At 42.7% G+C, this 10,262-nt stretch overlaps 1 non-coding gene across 1 annotated transcript; it reads right to left on the reverse strand.

Moving 5' to 3' along the window:
* Positions 1 to 4,650: 4,650 nt before the first annotated feature.
* LOC141616433 (small nucleolar RNA R71) lies at positions 4,651 to 4,757 on the reverse strand. Its single transcript, XR_012530782.1, has one exon. It is a non-coding gene; the product is annotated as a small nucleolar RNA R71 (small nucleolar RNA).
* Between the last annotated feature and the right edge of the window lie 5,505 nt (positions 4,758 to 10,262).

A 10,262-nucleotide genomic window follows, 5' to 3' on the forward strand; every position in this document is an offset into this window, starting at 1 on the left:
AAGCTTGGTTGATCATGTGGCCGGCGGAGAACGATACTTAGGAATTTGTTGAGGAAGGTGAACAAAGGAGAGATTTGAAGGGGCGTGTTGAAGACGCTTGTTCTTGTTGCATTGATTGACGTTCAACTGTTGCAACGATTGACATTCCGTGGTCGCATGTCCGACACGTGTCCGTCGTTCGCCGATTGGTCGACGTTTCATGGGCTGTGCCCTGATTGGTCCTTCTTCATGGGCTTTCCTCTATAAATAGGGAAGTTAGTCCCTGAAATTGGCCACCAATTTCATTTTCTATAAAATTTTCTTCTTTCTAACCTTCTTTGACGAAACTTCTCTCTAGCTTTCAGACTTGTTACTCCGGCGTAGCATCTTCCTTCAAGGTAAACAATCAAATTTTTAACTTTTCCCATTAAGTTTTCGTTGTGAATCATGTCTTCTGCTGATGCCGGTCCTAGTAACCGTGCGCCGGGGGGTTCCCCGCCGCGTCTTGATGAGGAGGAGATGCTAGATGCCATCCCGATAAGGTCTGGGGGCCCTAGGTCTCCGTCTCCCGAAGTCGATCCAAAGGCTTTGGAGGATTGGGAGGACGATGATGATGATGATGACGACGGTGATGATGCTGAAAGGGCTCATCCTGATGAGGGGAGGCAGTACGTTATGGATCACGGCGAGGCCTGTAAGATCCGCCTGGACCGTGTCTGGACCCATAAGTTCGCCAGTTGTTCCGGCGAGACATTTTTCGAGGGCCATTTCTACTTTGGCAGGGAGTACAAAATTGTTATCCCTGAGGAGGGCCAGGCCATCTGTTGTCCTCCACCGGGTTGCACCGGCGTATACATCCGGCATTTGGAGTACGGGCTCCGATTTCCGCTGAATGATTACGTCATGGCTATCATTAGAGCCATGAACGTCGCCGTGGGCCAACTACACCCGTTGGCTATTAGGACCATAGTCGGCTTTGTCTGGCTCTGTCTCTTCAAGGGGGAGGTCCCAACGGTTAATTTATTCCGTCGGCTTCACCACCTTCGGCCGTCGTTTTCCGGTCGTGTCGGATGGTACAGCGTGCAAGTGGAGCCGGGTTACATCTCTGTTGACAAGCTTTCCTCTTGCAAGGACTGGAAAGATCGGTGGGTGTACGCTGAGGTGCCGGATGACTATCCGCTGCCCCGGTCCTTCCAGCACCAAGTTAATTTGCGGTGCGAGACTGAGGCGGAGCATGACAGATGGGTCAAACGAAAAAAACTTAAGATGGACGCCGACAAGGTCCCTCTTAATGAGGATGAGAGGCTGGCGATGAGGCTCTTTGAGACGGACAAGAGTGGGGTGTCGAAAAGATGGATTCCCCCGACGCAGATCATTCTTCAGGATGAACCGCTCTGCCATGTCGGCCTCATACCGGCCCTAGCGCAGGGTGAGTGGGGTCGGTGTGGGGCCCATCTCTGCTCTCAACGTTTCTGTTTCTTGAATTTTTATTTACTTCTACTTAACTCTTACTTTGCTTCCTTTGCAGACCACTTTGGACCGGACCTGTCTGAGGATATCCTTCGGAGAATGGGGCTGCACAAGGATAAGACCGTTGCTGATTTGCACCCTAAGGCTCTGGCCCGTGATCGCAGGACGTCGCCGAATGATCTGATGGATCAGCAGCTGAAAGGCCTGAATGTGGAGGCGGCCCAGGCGAGGGTTGCTAGTAACATGTCGCGCCGAACGCGGAGAACAAAGTCTTCGGCGGCGACGGCGTCGACATCCGTTCCACCTCCCATCCCTTCAGTCCAGAAGGAGACGGTGGAGATCGTTGACATTACCGATGGGGGGGACTCCGATGCGGAGGGATCTCCCCTTGTCCGTAAAAGGAAAGTGCCCACCCCTGCTGCTGATACTTCTGCTGCCACTGCTGCAACTGCTGCCGGCGAGGAGATGCGTCCTCCGAGCAAGAAGGCCAAGCAAGGTACAGATATATCCTGTGGCTCAGACTTAGCCGGTTAATTAGGCGTTCCTGATGACAGGCTCTCCGATACGTCCATGCATACTGACACGGATGTTTTAATTGATTTTTTGTAGATCAACCGTCGGCAGCCGCCGTTCTCACTGTGCGGCAATTGGAGAAGCAGCCTGAGAAGGCGGGTGATAGAAATGTCACCGTCGATTCCCTACTCCAGAAGGTTTCCCCCACCGAGCTTGTGGCAGAGGTGATGTGACCATAATTGGCGCATATTTAGCCCCCGAATTACCATTGTTTCTATGCTTTTTAGTGCCTATTTGGGTCATTTCTTATCTTTAGTTCTTTGTTTTGCATATTCTTTGAGATTTTGATCCCTTGGTAGGAAAGGAGTAAGAATCTTGCATTTTCATGGCAAAACAAGGCTAAATTGATCATATTCAATGACCAAGCATCAAGGAGAGACAAGACTAGAAGGCCTTTGTACATAGCATAGTAGAAGAGCATTGTTGAGAAAAGGATCCTTGAGTCCCCAAGGAAATCCCCAAGGAATTCATGAAGAAAAGGGAAGAAAAAGAAGAAGGAAAGTTGCTGAACTACAATCCGAACGGATTGTAGAGAATCCGTCCGTCCTCGCCAATCCGAGCGTCCCGCAAAGGAATCCGCTCGGATTCCCCCTCGCCAGTCCGAGCGTCTTGCACAAGAATCCGCTCGGATTCCTCAGCCCAGAGCCGGCCGTCCCGACTCCCATCCGCACGGATCGCAGCACAGCACGTTTTCATTCCTCAAGCATCGATAAGAGAAGCCCTTCTCTCGGATAATCCCGGAGGCTCCTTGCTCAACTTAAAAAGTGTAATTACTAGTTTAGCCCTTAGTTAACCCTAATGCATCCTCCCTAATTTTCACTATAAATACCCCATTAGTCTAATTAGAGGAGTATGTTCTTCTTATCAATAATTAGTGTAGTTAATATCAATCAAATCTCTCTTCAATATTGTAATCAAATATTAATCAAGTTTTAATCCAAGTTTTAGTTCTTTAAATCTCTCCCTTGTTCTTACTTTATTTTGGGTAATTGAAGATTATTTGGGTTATTATTGGGGGATTGACAACCTCTCAATCTAGGATTCAAGTACTTCTATTATTCTTGCTTTATTATTGGAATCATTAGTAGGTATAATCTCTTAATCCCTTTTTAATTATTGCTAATTACTTTCATTTATTCATCATGTTTCATTATGTTAGTATGATTGACAACCTTTCTAGCATGATCAATATGATAATGAGTGAGTAGTCTCTTAGCTAGGGTTTAATGGGTGATTAGGGGAAACCAACATGGGGAATGATTCATGCTTAAATTAATATGCTTTCATATCTTATTTGCTTGCTTGTTTTGATCTTAATACATGCACATGTTATATTTGATGAAATGCTAAGCCTATGAATCCTTGCATTTACTATCATCTTCTATCCTTTCAACTTGACTTGTAAGACATAACCCAACTCGAGTCTTGTTAGACCATGCATGTGTTAAGTAGGGAAGATTAAGTCGACTTGTAGGTGTTGTACAATCCAAGAGATTCGGCTCCGGACCCAAACTTTCCTAGGATTGTAAGATATAACCCAACTCAATCCATCACAACAATAATTGCTTGCTTATAATTTGAGAACATGTTTGTATGATCATATCCCATGATTCCCCTATGAACCCATGACACCCTAGTGCTTTTAATCAATTGTTTACACCCTTATTTTATTTATCTTGTTAGTTTATTCTCATTGCTATTTTAGTTTAGTAACCTTCTACATCAACCCAATTTGTGACACCCCTAGACACCACTAGTTACAATAGAATCTTCATTTCAATACCCGTCCCTTGGGATCCGACCTTTACTTGCCTCTTTACTAATTGTAGAGTTGTTTGTGAAGTATAAATTGTGTTTTGTATCGACCATTGACCAACGACCACATATGCTTAATTGTGAACACCAAATGGCTCCGATCAAAAATGGCGCCGTTGCCGGGGACGGTGTTTAATTGATTTAAGATTTCTTTTATTGTTTTTAGTTATGTCTTTTTCACCTTGGGGAAGTAAAACTCCTCAAGGTTTGTTCTAATTGTTTTCGAGTTGTTTGATATTTTGCATGTCTAGAAGGTTACAAAGAGATTTGTTACCTTTTGACCGTGAAATCGAAAGAACCTTGACGAATAATAGGAGACTTGTTAGGAGGAATTTGGGAGGTGTTGGTGAAGTTGTTCAACCCACTAGTGAGTTTGTCAATCCTTTCGCAATAGAAGGAGAAGAAAACCCATTAAACAATACCACACAAAATCCACCTACAATGCCTAAATTCTCGTCACACTCTATACCCACCGAGGAGGATTTACCAAATGGTACTCCTACCCCACAACATCTTACCGGAAACTTTATTGCCAAGTCCGCCTTCATCCAACTAGTTGAGAGGAGCCAATTCGGGGGAATGCCTAGTGAGGACCCTCATTCTCATATGGAAACATTTTGTGATTATTGTGAAGCTATCTCTCAAACGGGCGTGACTCAAGACCAAATAAGATGGGTCTTATTTCCTTTTTCGTTAATCGGCACCGCAAAGCAATGGTTGAAGGGCCTTGATAAGGCCACCCTTGGAATAGATTCTTGGAAGAAGCTAGCTCTAGCTTTCTACAAAAAATTCTACCCACTGGAAAAGACCAATATGCTAAGAGCTCAAATTACGGGTTTTAAGCAAAGGGATGAAGAATCTTTGTATGAAGCTTGGGAGCGGTTCAAAGGTATTTGTCGCTCATGTCCTCACCATGGACTTAGCGAATGGTTTTTAGTGCAACAATTTTGGAATGGTTTATATGAAGATTCAAGGAACATTCTCAATATGGGATCAAATGGAATGTTCACCGAAGTTGATGACAATCAAACATGGAACAAGATTGAGGAAATGGCGGTCCATAATTCGCAATATAGTAGGCCTCGCAAGGCTACTAGAGGAGGAAAGTATGAAGTGGACACCGTTACTCAATTGGGTGCTCAACTTAGTGCTCACATTGACACAATCAACTTGAAGTTTGAACAAGCTATGGCTAGACTTGAGGAAAACTCAAAATCATCAAAGCATCATGTCAATGCCATGACGGCATCCTCATCAATCCCAAGCGGGATATGTGAGAATTGTGGAACCTTGGGTCATGACTCAAGTGAGTGTAGGGGAACAACCGAGCAAGTCAATGCTTTCCAAGCTTACAAAAGTGGTACCCCTTATTCAAATTTTTACAATGAAAACACCAAGTTCCATCCAAATCTCTCATACAAAAGCCAAAATGTCCAAAACCCTCAAACAACATACACTCCACCACCCATGAGAAATCAAAATCAAAGACTCTTTTACAATCAAAACCAAGGTTACCAAAATCAAAATCCATACAATCACCACAATGACCAAAGTTTTGATGTCCAAAAAGCGGTCCTCCAAATGCAAAAGAATCAACAAGAATTTTTCACCCAAATGCAAAAAGATAGCCAAGCAAAAGACACCACCATCAACAACATTCTAGCTCACACCAAGATGTTGGAAACACAATTAACTCAACTAGCATCTTCTAGCTCACAAAGACAAAAAGGGCAATTACCACCACAAAGTAATCCCCCTAGACATGAAACGGTTAGTGCCATTCACTTGAGAAGTGGTACAAGGTATGAAGCACCGAAGGAGCAAGTTGAGGATGAAGTTGTGAGAGCTAGTGAGAATGAAGTTGTGGTGCAAGGTCCCAAAGAAGGGGAATCATCAAAAGAAGAAAGTTCAAAGAAAAATGAAGAGAAGGCCAAAGAGAAGGAGCCCATTGTGATTAGACTTCCTTTTCCAAGTCGTCAAGCCAAGCCTAAATTTGATGATCAACTTGGGAAGTTCATGGAGATTGTGAAGAACTTAGAAGTCTTAATTCCTTTCACGGAATTAATCAATCACGTTCCGGCCTATGCAAAGTACATGAAAGATATCCTCACAAAGAAGAAGTCAATCCGGAAACTTGAGACTATCGCCTTCGCCAAGGTGAGTAGTGCAATACTTCAAGGGAGTTCACCTCCAAAGTTAAAGGATCCGGGAAGCTTCTCAATACCGTGTACCATTGGCGACACAACGATCAACAAAGCCTTATGTGATCTAGGGGCTAGTGTGAGTGTCATGCCGTACTCGGTAAGTAAAAGGTTGGGAATGGGAGAGCTTAAATGTACCAATATCACTCTTCAAATGGCCGATAGATCGACGAAGACACCGCTAGGGATATGGGAAGATGTCCCCGTGCGAATTGGGAAGTTTTTCATCCCGGTGGACTTTGTCATAGTTGATATGGAGGAAGATTCCAACATTCCAATCATCTTAGGAAGACCTTTCCTACACACCGCGGGTGCGGTGATTGATGTGAAACATGGAGAACTCACTCTAGAAGTGGGAGATGAAAGCATAACTTTTAATCTTGACAAGACCATGAGAGCTCCTCGTTTGCATGAGCCATGTTTCATGATTGATCATTATAGCCGAAAAGATGAAAAGAAGAAATCGGAACTCCAATGGAGGAAGAAAATTGAAGATGCTCCATTCAAAGAGCAAGTGAATTTTGACAAGGAGAGCTTGCAAAGCTCATCAAAATCAACCAAGGAAGAAGAAGATGGCCTCATTGGCCAAGAAAAGAAATTGGGAGAGTTGTCTCCATCTAAGCAAGAGATTTTCAATGATCAACTCAATGAAGTTTGTGGTCTTTGGGACGACGAATTTGAAGGGATCTTTAATCCCTACATTGGGCATGCCATCGATCATGATCAACAACAAGAACCACGGTCTATTGAGGACCTCTACCATAACAATGAACAAGCTTTTGATTACTTCTTCAAGGTGTTGAGCAACATCAACAACACCTTGAACATGCCTCCTTGACATCTCATCAAGAATGAGAGTTTGGTGGAGTCCTCCCTAAACCACCACTTGTAAATATTTCTAACCCCCTAACTTACTTTTCAATTTTTATATTGCATTTTTTTTGTCATTTTTGGATTTTATTTACTTTGATCAAAATAATTGTCATGAAAAGAGAGAAGTGAGGGAGGGACTAATGATTTTAATTGATGTGTAGTGCTTTACCTTAGTGTGGGGATGGCAATTGCCTAGGCTATTCATGCCTTAGTAGTGCCCCCGCAATGAAGAACACAAGATTTGAAAGAAAGAAAGAAAGAATGATAAGGGAATGCGTTTGTGCACGGATGGAACTGAATCCGTGTACACAAGGACCAATCCGAGCGGATTCCTAAGAATCCGCCCGTCTGCAGAGGATCCGAGCGTCCTGCTGAGAAGACGCCCGTCTTGGGCTGAGCTGAAAACTGCAAATTTCTTGACTGTCAAAGAATCCGAGCGGATTCCTGGAAAGACGCCCGTCTCACAGAATCCGTCCGTCTTTTGAAAAAGACGCCCGTCTTGCAGCTGAAGAAAAACAAAGAAAAATCTCTGGACTGGAATCCGCCCGTCCTAAGCAAAATCCGCCCGTCTCATCTCAGAAGAATCCGAGCGGATTCCCCAGAATCCGCCCGTCTCTAGGCGGGATTTTTGAAAATTTGAAGCTGAAGAATCCGAGCGGATTGCGCCTAATCCGCACGGATTGCCCCTGCGTCCTAAAATTGTCGAGTTCTTTAAATACCCACCCCACCTTCATTCATTCATTCATTCACTCATAAACACTACCCACAACATCAAAACCCTCATCCTCTCCATCTCAAAAACAAAAACCCTCAACAAAACTCACCAAAATCAAATCAAACCATCTTTCAAATAACAAATCAATCACTCCATCTTCATTAACAATCAAAACCAAGAACAAAATCTTCACCTTTGAATCGATTTTTGTTCTCATAAAGGCAAAGCCTTTCACCTTCAAAATCGATTTGGGCATTCTACAAATTGAAGATTTTTGATCTTTTTCTTGGTTAGTTCATCAAATGGCAAGAACAAAGGGAGCAACAAAAGCAAAAGCAAAGGCAACAAAGGCACCAAAGGCTACAACTCTCTCTCAAAGGCAAAAAGCTCTACAAATGAAGAAAGCTTTGGCAATGGTGGTATCAACACCAAGCTTGGAAGTGCAACAACAACAACAAATTCCTATGGAAGCATCACCCTCTACTCCGGTAATTAATCAACTCTTGCATTACCCGGAGGTAACATTCATTTCCGATTCCCATAGAAATACATTTGTCAAGTTTGCTATGAAACAAATTCAATCCACCAAATTCATATGCCAAGATGCTTTAGAGAAGTTGGGTGTTCTTGAACAAACAAGAGTCTTTTTCAATGCCATGGGTTTAAAGAAATTGTTTGAAATGAAGGAAGTAACATACCCCTCCCTTGTCTTGGAATTCTTAAGTTCTTTAAAAGTGACAAAAGTTGAGAATAGGGAAAATATTGAGTTTCGTCTAGCTAACACTAGTAGACGCATTACCTTTCCGGAATTGGGTGAAATTTTGGGTCTTAGCGATGAACATAAATTTTATAAGCAATATGGGAAGTATGATCCCGAGCCTCTTTGGGAGGCAATCTCCGGGAAGAAATTTGAAGATTTTAAAGCTTGTCGTGCTCTTTTGGTCCATCATCCGGGCATAAGAATATGGCACAAAGTTGTGGGAAATACCATAATTGCTAGGAAAGACACCAATCATTTCACGGGACTCGATTTTATTCTCCTTGAATCAACTTTGAATATTGGAAGAATTCACACCAAGCCTTACAATTCTTTGAGGCTATTGGTTGATAGATGGCTCCATGTAGATAGTGGGAAGAAGGGTCAAACCGTTATTGTTAATGGCGGCCTTGTCACGGTCCTAGCCAAGCACTTTGATCCTAATTTCAATAAGGATAGCAAGTACAAGGCTAAGGATGGTGGCCATCTTATTGATATGTCCATCTTGATTAACAAGTTTAAGTGGGTTGCTCACAATCCCCTGATACCAAGTATGGGTGGCTTACAAGTGAGGCTCGATCATTCACTTTACCCGCAAAGATTTGCCGTCTTAGTGTCCACCGGACCAACTATTTACTTCCCCTATCCGAAGAAGCCGAGTACATCATTCAACAACAAAAGGGTGATCATGAAACCCCCTCCTCTTCCATTGTTATACCACCTTACCCCTATGATTATGAAGAGTTCAAACCGCAAGGAGTTGAAATTGGGAAAGACTATGTAACTCTTCTTATGCAAGCCATGCACAAGCAAGCTTATGAAGATCGGAAGAATGCATATTTGGCTCAATATCCTCCCCTCCTACATCTAGCTAGGCAAGGACTCCTTGATCCATCTTGTCCTTTGCCTAGTTGGGCGGATAAAGAAGCCTTGTTTCCGGGTGCATCTAGGGAAGTGGTGGAAGACAATGAGGTTGTTGGAAATGATGAAGAGATTGACGATAATATTGAGGAAGAAGCAAGTGGAGATGAAGAAAGAGATAGTGAAGATGGTGATGAAGAAAGCAAAGAAGAAAGTGCCAAGGAAAGTGGCAATGTGACCACTTCTCATGAGGGAAGTGATGGTGATAGTAGCATGATGGAAGACTAGCCTTGGAGATTCCTACTCTCCCACGGTTTGTCTATATCTCTTTGTATTTTATTTCATTTTGATCATTGTTGGTTTAGTCCTAGCAACATCAAAGGACTCACACCTCGGTTCCATTGAGGTGTTCTTTCTTTATTGTTCCCATTTTTGAAAATCCAAAATGACAATCTAGTTTCATGCATAGCATAGTGTGTGCATGAACTCCCCCATGCTTTGACATTAGCAATAGTGTCTTATTTGGTTTGGGGAAGTTAATGCATACGCAACGGGAGGTAATCTAAATTATCCTCTCCGTCATAACAAAAACCATGCATCATGTAGTATAAGCTTAGTGTAGAATTGCATTTAGTATAGAAATCATGCATCATTCTTGCATAATTTCCATCATTTTGGCCATTGAGGACAATGCCCATATTAGTGTGGGGATGGGAATTCTAACACTTAACTTTTATTCAAAAACCATAAAAATTGAAAAAATTTCAAAAAATCATAAAAATTTGAAAAATTGAAAAACCAAAAACAAGTTCATTTCCTTTGTATATATTGTCTTGTATATATTGTGTTTGTTCATCCTTGTTCACTTTGATTGACTACGCCACATCCGAGACATGAAGATATTGAAGACCGCATGGTATGATCTTTCCAATCTCCTTTTTCCTCTTTATGTTAATGACTATGTGGCTTTATTTTGATTGATGCGGTATAAACAATGTGAACTTAGGATTGCATCTAG

The sequence above is a fragment of the Silene latifolia genome, chromosome 11 (genome assembly GCF_048544455.1).
Source record: "Silene latifolia isolate original U9 population chromosome 11, ASM4854445v1, whole genome shotgun sequence".
NCBI classification, from domain to species: domain Eukaryota; kingdom Viridiplantae; phylum Streptophyta; class Magnoliopsida; order Caryophyllales; family Caryophyllaceae; genus Silene; species Silene latifolia.